This window comes from Halyomorpha halys, unplaced genomic scaffold, assembly GCF_000696795.3.
Source record: "Halyomorpha halys isolate HHAL.00 unplaced genomic scaffold, Hhal_1.1 Scaffold126.1, whole genome shotgun sequence".
Classification (NCBI taxonomy): domain Eukaryota; kingdom Metazoa; phylum Arthropoda; class Insecta; order Hemiptera; family Pentatomidae; genus Halyomorpha; species Halyomorpha halys.
Window position 1 is genome coordinate 690895 of NW_027112074.1, and position 11441 is coordinate 702335.

At 29.0% G+C, this 11441-nt stretch overlaps 1 protein-coding gene across 1 annotated transcript in view; it reads left to right on the forward strand.

Moving 5' to 3' along the window:
• The first annotated feature begins 1069 nt into the window (after window positions 1–1069).
• Window positions 1070–11441, forward strand: part of LOC106678158 (diacylglycerol lipase-beta) — a 179169-nt gene continuing 168797 nt past the window's right edge. Inside the window, exon 1 of the mRNA XM_014416523.3 lies at window positions 1070–1222. The gene's annotated coding sequence lies outside the window, so the exon portion shown is untranslated. The remainder of the gene's footprint in view (window positions 1223–11441) is intronic.

Consider the following 11441-nt stretch of genomic DNA (forward strand, 5'->3'; position numbering starts at 1 on the left):
GATATTCGTTTTTAGCACCTGAAGAAACCATTAAATACGAATTTTCCAAAAAAATGGAAAATAAGATTTTTCGGCCCACAATTTTCGTCTTACATTATCACTCTCTGATTAATTTTTTTTTAAGGCAATCCACAGCGAAGGTGATGTATCTATAGGTGACTAACTTATTCTAACTAAAGTACGGGGGGATCAAGTTTTTTATTTTGTGGGACCGCCACTTAATGAAAAAAGTCAACGCCACCAGGCGCCGGCGAACCGGGCGGATTCGAACCGGCATCGCCTGCAGACCTCAAAACTATAGACCAGGCCTAACCATCTGAGGTACGGACGACCTTGATTACTTTTAAAAATAAAAAAAAATAGACATAACTTCTACACTACTCTTCCAATGGACTACTAAACAAATTAGAGCAGGAAATATAAAATAAAACATTTGAAAATTGAGGATATATTCAGCTTTCCAACGGTTGTATGAAAGTAGGAATTGGATAAAATGCAGAGGAGTTATGAACGATTATATGAACAATATTCGGCGGAATAAGAAAAAAAACTCCAAATAAATGAAGATGACAACATTACAATTTTTAATTTCTTTGAAAAAAAGTATTTGAGGATTTCGGGGTTTTAGGGAGGATTTTAGGACGATACTAAAAATGAATATGTATTGCTTTTTTCTGAAAAAGAAAATTGTTGACTTCATTTACTGAAATTCTCTTTATGTTTTTTTTTCTAATTTTTATTGACTAAAAAATAATTATAGATTCAGTAATATTTTTTTCTTATTCTCCAGAAAGAGACAAATCGATCGACGTATAATACATCATTAAAAATGTATAGATTATTAGTTATGCACCAAACATGCTTTTTAATTTTTTTTCCAACGAAAAAATCGGGCCAGCCTATATTCTTACCGGGAAAATCCTGAAAAAAATTCCATTACAATCGGATATATGATTACAATCAAGATTATACAAAATTAAATAGCTTTATATTTCTACTGAGCTTCGGCTTAAATTGACTTCCTATGTTAGAAGTTGGCAAGACTGACCCCACAAGAAGCAGTGGAGCCAACCTCAGTAGCAGGTGGTGGGGCGTGAAACCTGCCCTCAGTCCAGTGCCCGCTTCGGTGAGTGCCAGTATACCGTGTGTGTCGGTGCTTCCTCTTCAACTACATGGGGGTGTCTTCGTATTTGTGAGCCTCCTGGTGTCTTAAGTCAATAAGGTAAATCCTAAGTCACTCTAGTATAAAATCAGCAGTTTACACCCAATGATTTTGATCTTGAAAAGCAATTCTAACGTAGAATTGTCATTAGAGTGATAATGAATATATAAAAATGTGTTCATTAAAAATAACGTTGAAAAATACAACATTAAAAATGAAAAATCACCAAAATTAAGTAATACTACTAATACATAAATAAATCAGATAATCTATTCATATGTTGTTATTTATTAAATTAATTATTTTTACACAATATAAATACTTAAATACTAAATGGGATACTTATAATACAATTCATTTATTTACATAAATGGTAGATGTAAATAAATTAATAAAAAAAAAGAAAATGCAAATGAAATAGACATACACTATTTTAAAAAAAATATGAGCTTCAGTCTTTACTATTCATGAATATTTCTAGCCAATTAATTACAATACAATAGTTATAAAAAAATAATTTTAGTACCATTAATAGTTTAACTTAAAATAAATCGTTCAGTATCAGCTCAATACATTTTTATGAAGACACAAAACAGTCGAGGCACCGAGTTATCTATTTTTTTTTTAGATTTAATCATTGTTAAATTTGTTCACTGGAATTTTTCCCATGAGCATATGGGAATGTATTTACTGAATGTCTCGTGCTTATTTAGTAATCAATTATAAGATATTTTGAACGCATCCATTGTTCAATATTGCATAAACTAACTTCTGTGAATTTTTTAGGTTAGAAAATAGTTGATAATTCAAATAACGAAGAAGTCATTTTTCAGATGAATTAAGTGAAAATAACAAAAACTATTATTTTGATTTAAAAATGTTTTATTAAAATATGAATATTCCTTATTCTATAGTATCACATAGATTTTTTATACTTTGAGACAATAATAGTTTTTTTTTTATTGCTAATTATGAAATAAACCAGTTTTGAAATCACAAAAATACTTTTAAACCCAGACGTTTGCTTAAGTTATTGGCTGGTCTTATGTCAGTGACTGCTCAAAGAGAAAGTTGTACTTGCATTCGTGTGTCAGGAAACACAAGTCATTACCTGTCCCAATAAATATGAATTTTCCAATATTTCTTTTATTTAAATAAATTTTATTGAAGATTCATGTAATATGTAATGTTTATATATATATATTTTTATTATTACATACACACAAAGGAATTTCTGTTACTAGACCAACGATTGTGCAAAAAGGATATTTGGTCAGAATCAAAATCGGTCGTCAGAATTTTCCCTAATTAATAAGAGTACCCACTTTATGAGGCTGGGTGGACCCCGAAGGGCTTCCGAATTCACTAGGCTGACTCGTGGCTACAGCTAAATGAATAATTGTATATTTCATAGCCGGATTCGAACTGAAATTTCTATGTTATGAATACCCATGGGGGAAATGATTTTATACGTTATACTGAGAGGTGTCCTTTAAGATGGGGTAAGTGTAAAACGAACGCAATATTAACAGAATAAAATTATGCTAAGTCCGAAAAAAATAATACAATTCTATACCATTTAAAAAGGGGAGTCAATGTATCGTTCTAGGTACAATTCGTTTCAACTCTCTTTTACGTAGGTCGCATGTCGAGGGTCATCCTGGGGTAACCTGAGACTATGGTGCTATTAATTGACTATGGTGCCTTATTAATTGAAAATTGATACCGTAGTCTTGGATTAAAGTCGTAAACGGCACATGGACTTTTTTTATTTTTTTTTTTAATTGTGTGTATCTTGAAATGTAAAATTTTGTAAGAGCCTTTGAATTTTTTTTTACATGCTGAATACTATACATACACACTGATATGCTATTGCACATGCATTGAATATATGTATATAGCATACACAATACACAATAACTAAAAGAGTTTGGTGACGCCAATTCAGGAATCACGATTTTATATATTTATATTTTATGATTGTTTGTGTCCCTTACTGAGGATTCAAAAATCCAGATACGGAATGAAATTGGTGTTCACATCCGGAGTAAAGGGGGTTTCCCTAATAAAGGAACTTTTATGCATTAAATTTGTACCTTATTGTTATTAAAATAGTTCGTTAAGAGAGAACACCGTTATAGAGGGGTGTACTGTATATACCATTTGAAGAGGGTTGTCAATTAATGATTGAAAAAAATTCTTTATTATTTAATTGTTTAAAGCACACTTCAAGTGGTTTTATTAAAAACAGATTCTACTGGAAGAAAATCCGATCAAGTTTACTAGCTGAATTAAGTGACCTAGCTTAAATAGTGTTTTAATGATCACTTCATATTCTACAGAAAACGTGACGTAAAAAAGACATCTTGAATTTCCTTCTTTTCGGTGTGGAATCGGACCATAGCCCTGAGGAAATTTATTGTTGCTTTTGAGTCTTACTGTCATTTCTTTTTGTATTGCCTAGCATTTACGGCTACCATGCCAAAAAACTTCGACCATCCGTAGAGATACCTCCATATCTTAAATTTGATAAATACGAAGTTAGAGTATATTAATTATACAGATTTTTCTTAAAGTGGGTTTTCTTTAGTTCTGCAGAGGTCTAAGAAAAAACATTAAAAAGTAATCTGCGTTATAAAAAAAAACCAAAAACAAGTTGCTATCGGTAAGCACCTTACAATATATTTAGTTAAACCAAACCATATTCCTTAAAGAGAATTTAATCTAACTTATGATGGTGCAATCGATTAATAATTGCCTAGAATGGCTTTTGAGTAATCGCTTCCTATTAAGCAAAACGTGGCTTGTTTGAAAAAGTACAAAATATCGATTTTCTCATATCCTATAGCTAATCGGTTCATAGTTTTCACGAACTTTTTTTTTTTGTCCTTGAGATCGACAATCAATTCTAAAACCATTCTGTTCAAAATCGTTTTCTTCATCGAAATGTGAATAGAAAGATTTTTCGAACTAATTATGCAGGTCCAAATACCGGACGTATTAGTTTTTACTTAGTCTGATTATGTTCATTTTCTTTATCCTTATGTTTGTATATATTTTAATAGAGATTTTATTTATTGTTAATTTATATTTATATACTTTTTTTTTATTTCTTTCATTTATTTATTTTCATTCTTATATTATTTTATTTTAGTATGAATGTGATCATTCATCACTATTACGTATTGCGCACAATAGTGTGGCAGATTGTAATATCTATCAATTAAATAAAGTTTTTTTTAACAATTAACAATTTAAAAATTAATTTTTACAATTTGGAACCTCGCAAACCAAAGATGTCCAGATGGATAAAGACCCCAGATAAAACTGGCGCTATGTGTGTATTATTCATTTATCATGATAGGATCACAGAAAGATCGTCATTTATTGAACAAACCTAAAATTATTGTTTTATTGAAATTATATTATAAGTACCTAAGTCAACAATCGATATTCTTGACTACAAATAATTCGCAATCTCTAGACCATGTACAATCTGCATTAAAATATCAAACGTTCTTTAATAATCTTATGTATGAAAATGATCGTGAGACATTACTAAAAAAACATGTACATATATAATTATGTGAACGAACATTTATAATACGGGTTCTATTGCATTTAAATAAATTAGTGTAGTTTTTAAACCGCATATCAAAAAATACAATGAGATTAATATAAATATTATTCTTGATGCAATAATGTTAATATTCTTCTCAAACATATACAAAGAATCACTAAAAGCCTTGACAGTAATTATGTATACATAATCCAACAAGGCATGCATTATTTCTGTACATAACATTTAAATAAAATGAACTTCGTGAAAATGATATTCTGTAAGCAATTTTAGTATGCAAAGCATTGCCAATATTTTTCGCTTTATTATTTTATATTCACATTTTCTTTAGCTTGATTTTTTATATTATGATCTGTTTATGTTTTATGAATTATTCTTAACCAGATGATCTATACTAATTAATCCTTTTGAAGCAATGTTTATTTATCGTGGTAACCTTTTGTCAGTTTCCTATAAATCATATTTTAACAAGATGTTCAAGCACGAATTTCGTTTCGTTTTCTTTTCTTTTTAGAGTTTGGAATGGGACCGTACTGATCAATAAAACAAAAAAAAAATTAAATTTGTTTCAGAACTTATGAAGAAACTTTCTCCAGCCAAAGGAGCTCCTTGTAGTTGATAAGGTAAACATTCTTGCCAAATATTTTTCTTATATCACTGAGCCACCGTAAAAAATAAGTGAAATTTGCTTATTATTGTGTAAAGTACTCCACATCTGCTTCTCCACTCCAATATGATTATTTTCATTTGTTTTCAAATAAATTTTCCACATTTGTTAAAATATTTTTAAGACATTAACACTTATGGTTAATCGAGTAATCGTAATATTTTAATATTAATTAATATACATCATCTTTAAATTCAGTTGTACAGTTCTGGGAAAATGAAATTTATTTTGCGACGATGTATGCAAGCTGCAAATTCTAAATCCTGAAATACTGTACATATATAAACATATAAACCAGAATTCATAATTTAGCAAGCGCAATAAAACTATGCTTCATAAATTATTTAAATTGATTTTTAGTATAATGATACCTCATGACAACAACTCAGAAAAAATCTGTCTTTGTATTTTATTTTATTTTTTGTGATGTATATCAACTATTCAAACTCCATTATTGTTGTTATATATTTCAAAAATTTTTACCTAATGATACTTGAACAGATCAGATGCTGAAGAGAGCACAGCATGAAGCACTATTGTGTTTTAATTTTTGGAAAAAAAAAAATAATAGATACAATAGATATAGTGATAGTGAAACAATTTTAAAAACATGAATTAATCTAATGCTTCATTCTAAATAGATCTCAATTCCGAATTTTTTTAAATAAATATTCAACAGCACTGAGATTGCATACATGAAAAAGGATTCATTGATTTTTCATCGCAGTATAAAAATCGTATTGTTGATTTTATTTAGACCTTAGAACTATTACAGCTTATATTATGATATTCAATATAGATTTAAAAGTATTTCGGTTTAAAATATAAAAGAAAAATGCAGGATAAGTGGGTTTATTACTATTGTCAGTAAGTTGCTTTATTGATTCTTTTATAAAAACCCGTAAAACCGAAGGAGATTAATTTCTCCTCTATGTTCAATTCTATAGGTTTTCCTGATATAATTCTAAATTCAGTAAGCCTTGTAGTCTTGGATCTTATTAGAGCTAAGTAGACTGTACGTTAGTAATAAATACTGTCCACAATATGCTATATTGTGTAATACAATCTCAGGTGTTTGTACACTCAAGTGACAAATGTCGCCTTTCCCTACTTCACAAACATAGACACACAACATAAAAAACATCTTAGAGTATTTTCTAGTTTTCAGTGGCCTGTGGAAACTGCGATGATTGGCTGGAGTTTATTTTAGGCTTTGGTGCCATATGTTTCCAGAAGGAGAGGGTTTGTTAATTAAATGCTTGCTCTGGATGGGCCCAGCACATTCTCTCCGCTCCATTCACTGTCCAATCAAGAACCTCTTTACGCCTGCGTCGTTTTGAGAGACCTAATGAAGGTTCTAGTTCCATGAGAGAGCACTCAATAGTTTCTTACTGGCTAATTGGCTTTCTCGTTGCTTTGATCCCAATGTGCCTAGGGATCCAAACAAGCTTAATCTTCTCAAAGCAAGCTTCTCCAATGCCTGCTTATAATACGCGCTGAGTATTCAGAGAAAAACTTTAAACTGCAAATTTTTGGTTCAACTTGGAATTCAATAAAATTCCTTTGAAACTAACGTTTACTTGCATTATAAAATAAATTTTACCATTTTTAATTTCATTGAGAGTCTTATATAATTAATTGTAAAAAAAATTTAAGGTGTAAATGATTTAAATGCCTTAAGATATAAATGATATAGTTTTGTTGTGACATCATTCATTGACTAGCTTTTGTAGTTTTCACGATATTGTTTATTGATAAATATTACCAGCTGCCACAACGTTGGTTAATAAATAATAGTGATAAATGATCACATACATATCTCAATTAAAGAAAAAAATAAATGAAAAAAAATTTCATATAAATAAATAAAATCTTTATATGTATATAAACAGATAGATAAATAAAATGAACATAATCAAACTATTGGAACATTATTGATTGACCGTGTGTATAGATGACTGGAATATGGTCCGGGTGCGGCCAAAAAAACTCAAATAGTAAATAATTATTACTAATTAATACTATTTTTATTGAGCCAACGTTTCGCTCCACGTTGCAAGGCTTCGTCAGGGCTAAAAAGGATACAAACACTTGACATAGTTACAAAAAAAGAAAAAGAAAAAAATATAAGGTGAAAATAACAGGGGTATACAATGAAAAGTAAAATATAATAAGAAAAATTAAAGGTTGTAAACAGTAAAAGAAAAGGGTAATAGTAACAGAGAGATAGGAGAAGAAATATTAAAGAAAGTACAAATTAAGAGATGAAAAAAGAAAGGAACAAAATATGATGAGACAGAATTCATATCTGTTTTTACGGGAGTCAAAGTCAGGGTGAGCCGTTTGTATTGGGAGGAGTGGGGATGGCAGTTTAGCACGCCACAATAACTAAAATAATTTTATAGTAAACATTGTAAAAAAAATTTAAATTAGGTAAATAACAAATGATAATATACATAATAGAGAGGGAGAAGAGATATTTACAAATTATAAAAAAAAAACTCATGGAAAAACAAAGGAGAAATAAAGTATAAAATAATGGAATACAATATGTGTAAGTGATTAAGAAAGACAATATACGAAATGAGTGGGGATACAGAGAAGTGTAAATTATAATAGAAAATTAATAATAAAGTAATTAATTTAAGTACACTTAAGAAGGTAACACATGAATATAAATTAAAAGATAAGATACATGAATATAAATAAAACAGGAAGGATAGTAAATATAAAACTATGGGCATGAAGAAATAATGATAAAATAAAATAAGTAAAATTTTGATCTAATATAACAATAAAAGAATAATAAAAAATAAGTAATAATCACGTTTATACTACATACAATATGTACACTATCGACCTGAGAATGTCCGAACCCTCTCAATCTATTCCCCATGACTGAGGGGTAAAGGAGGACTCTTCGAGATCCCAGCGGAGCCCGCTCACTGTGTCACTGGTAATAAGCCAGTAGAGGCTGAGTAAGTGCGCTAAAACCGCAAGCACTCTACACTTGGAAAAATAAAAGTATGTTTTTCAAAACCTATATCGCGGGATGTATGTATCGAACATAGAGACCTCTATTAGGGTACAAATTAAAGAAAATTTATGAAGTTTTTTTTTGGGAGGGAATTATTAAAATAGGATTATATTTCAACGTGGGCTCACTGTCCTACTCAAGATTATTATTCCTTTAATGATATTACGTGATCTGGAAGCTTCAGTCAGATATTTATAATTTAGGGCCTGTCTTTGATAAATGCACAGTTCATCGGCTATTTTTTCCACCTCAACGATCAGTAAAACATCAAAATACTGTAGGATTCAATTTTCCGCATAACACGAAAGTGTTAAGAAGATATTTCATTCATAAAGTGTAGCCAATCGATAAAACACCTACAAAACTCTTTGAGTAATCACACTACAAAAGTGTATTATTTATCAATGGGATAAAGAGACATTGAGAATTATTCAGTTATAAAATCTGTCACTGAATAACTCTCAATAGTTTATAATATTTTACAAAATAAAATTCAAAGGATCTTGTTTACTAATATATATTTTAAATTCTTTAAATTAAGTCTGTACCTCTCAACCCTATGAAGGGTCAGGAAGTCTTCCTTTGTAAGGAAGTACTGTTACTTGACACAACAGTTGTCCTAAGAGGTGATCTGGTCAGTCATGTTCGACCTTTTGATTTTTACACAATTAAGGGTACTAACTTCACCAGGGTGGATGGATCCCCGAGGACTTCCGAACCCACAGGGTTGGCACACTATTTTACTACAGTAAAATAGAAAATAATTATCTGCCACAGCTGGATTCGAACCCGGGTCCTTAAAGTTAGTTGCATAGTGCCCTACCACTGAACTATCCGCTCCCAATATATGTTTTAGTAATCACAAATAGAAAAGAATAAAAAAATCTTGAGAAAATGTTTAATTTGTTCAAGAGAAAAATCTTAAAATTGTGTGAATTTTTAAGATTTACTTTATATAACCCACTCTGTAACAAAAAAATAATAATAAAACCAAACAAATATATATTTTAAAATATTTGGTCTACATAATCAATAAAGCTTAACTGGCTGTTAATGCCAATTATTCTTCATTTTATTTATTATTATATAAATATTATTATTATTATTTTATGAAATCTAAAACGAAGTTGTATGGAAAATAAAGTTGGATTTTATTATTAGTTCTTTGAAAAAGAAAAAGAAATAGAAATAACGATACAACCAAAAATAAATTTAAAATATTATTTGATTTGAATAGATATATTTATTGGCCATTGTGTGTGGGGCATTTTGCTGAACATAGTCAACGTAACCATGTTTCATAGAAAATATTTTAAAAAAAATTACCAGGACAACAGAACGTATATTATAAATAATGTTTTTGTACAAAGACTATTCCATAACATTTAAATGAAGTGGAATTTCGAAAACTTCTTTTTTCTTATCTCCGACTTCCGAAACTTTCTCTAGTATAGGAAGTTGAAATGAAATTTAAATATATTTTGTAATTATTAAACTTATATTAATAATATTGTCATGGTTATGCAACTTTTAAGATTTAGATTGATTTAATAAGATAAAATAAGCATTTTAATATATATCTAATTTATATATATTTATTATCTTGTTCTCGACTCGATTTCATGTCCTACGTTTTGGCCGATTCATTAAGGACAATCTTAATTATAATATCTCGGCCTCACATTGATTAATTAAAATTTACAGGCTATCATGCCCAAGTCAATTTAACAAAATCTTTTTTATTTAATTTTCAATAACTTATCATAACACTATTATATAAGTGATTGATGGTTATAAAAAGATAATGTGAAGAATATAAATTATTAATAAATGCTAAAGCTGTTAAAATATATATATATATAATATAACGGTTATGTCAACCATGTAAGGCCCACCAGGCCGATCTGGTATAAAATTAAAAAAAATGCTAAAGTGACAAATAGATTTATTTTAACTGTTTTAAGTTGACTTGGTTATTATGACTTACAAAGATTAATAAATAAATTTGAGGCTATGATAAGAAAATTAAGATTGTTCTCGTTGATGGCTGAATTTGGCCAGAACGTAAAACATACAAAATGTTTTAGTAAATAAGGCTGAAACTATATGAATAATTTTAATTATTATAAGTTAAATAAGATTAGAAAACCTAATTCCTTAAAATAGAGCATAATATGAAAAAGAAGATACCTGATGTTGAAATTAATTTAGTGAAATGAAATTAGTTTTTTCTGAGTTATTTAGTTGCTTAATTAATGATATTAGTAATCCATCTTAAATAATTATCTACCTGATGTATCTGTTAAATTACATAATCAATAGTAGAAACCCATAATCATTTTTAATTTGTGAACGGTTTATTACCTCATTAAATAGTTATGTATTTTCTCTACTAGAAGAAATAAAACCATAAAATATGGCCGTTCTAAAAAAAAAAACTGGTCGTTGCCCTCCAATGAAATGCATGGAATTAAGGAACTTTTCCGTTCAGTAAACTAAATATAGGGTTATGTAAATATCAACAAAGGCTGTAAATATTTAAACTTGACACGACTATCGTCAAGATTCTATGCATTTAGTTATTTTTGCAATTTTAAAGAATGGGTGTGCAGTCATGTGAATTTATAAAAGTTAAGCTAAATTATGTATTAACGTTACGAATATTTTCCATAACCTATTATGGATTATAAGTCTTAGTGTACAAGTATACAAATAAGTATAAACATATAAGTTTTTGTTATTAAAATGGCGGCATTGAACCTTTTTTTACCTTTAAATTCTTTTTTCGTAACCTCCTTTATTATAAAATTTATACAATACATACATACAAATGCATAATACAAATTACAAATGTATACTGGCATATTTACTACTGCTTTGGATTGCCTTGTGGCATTGTATGGTTTCCCTTTAAAAGGTTTATATTTTCATTGAACTAGAGAGAGAAATGCTATATTGGCGAGAAGCAATGCTGCCCAAATACAGTAGTTACTAT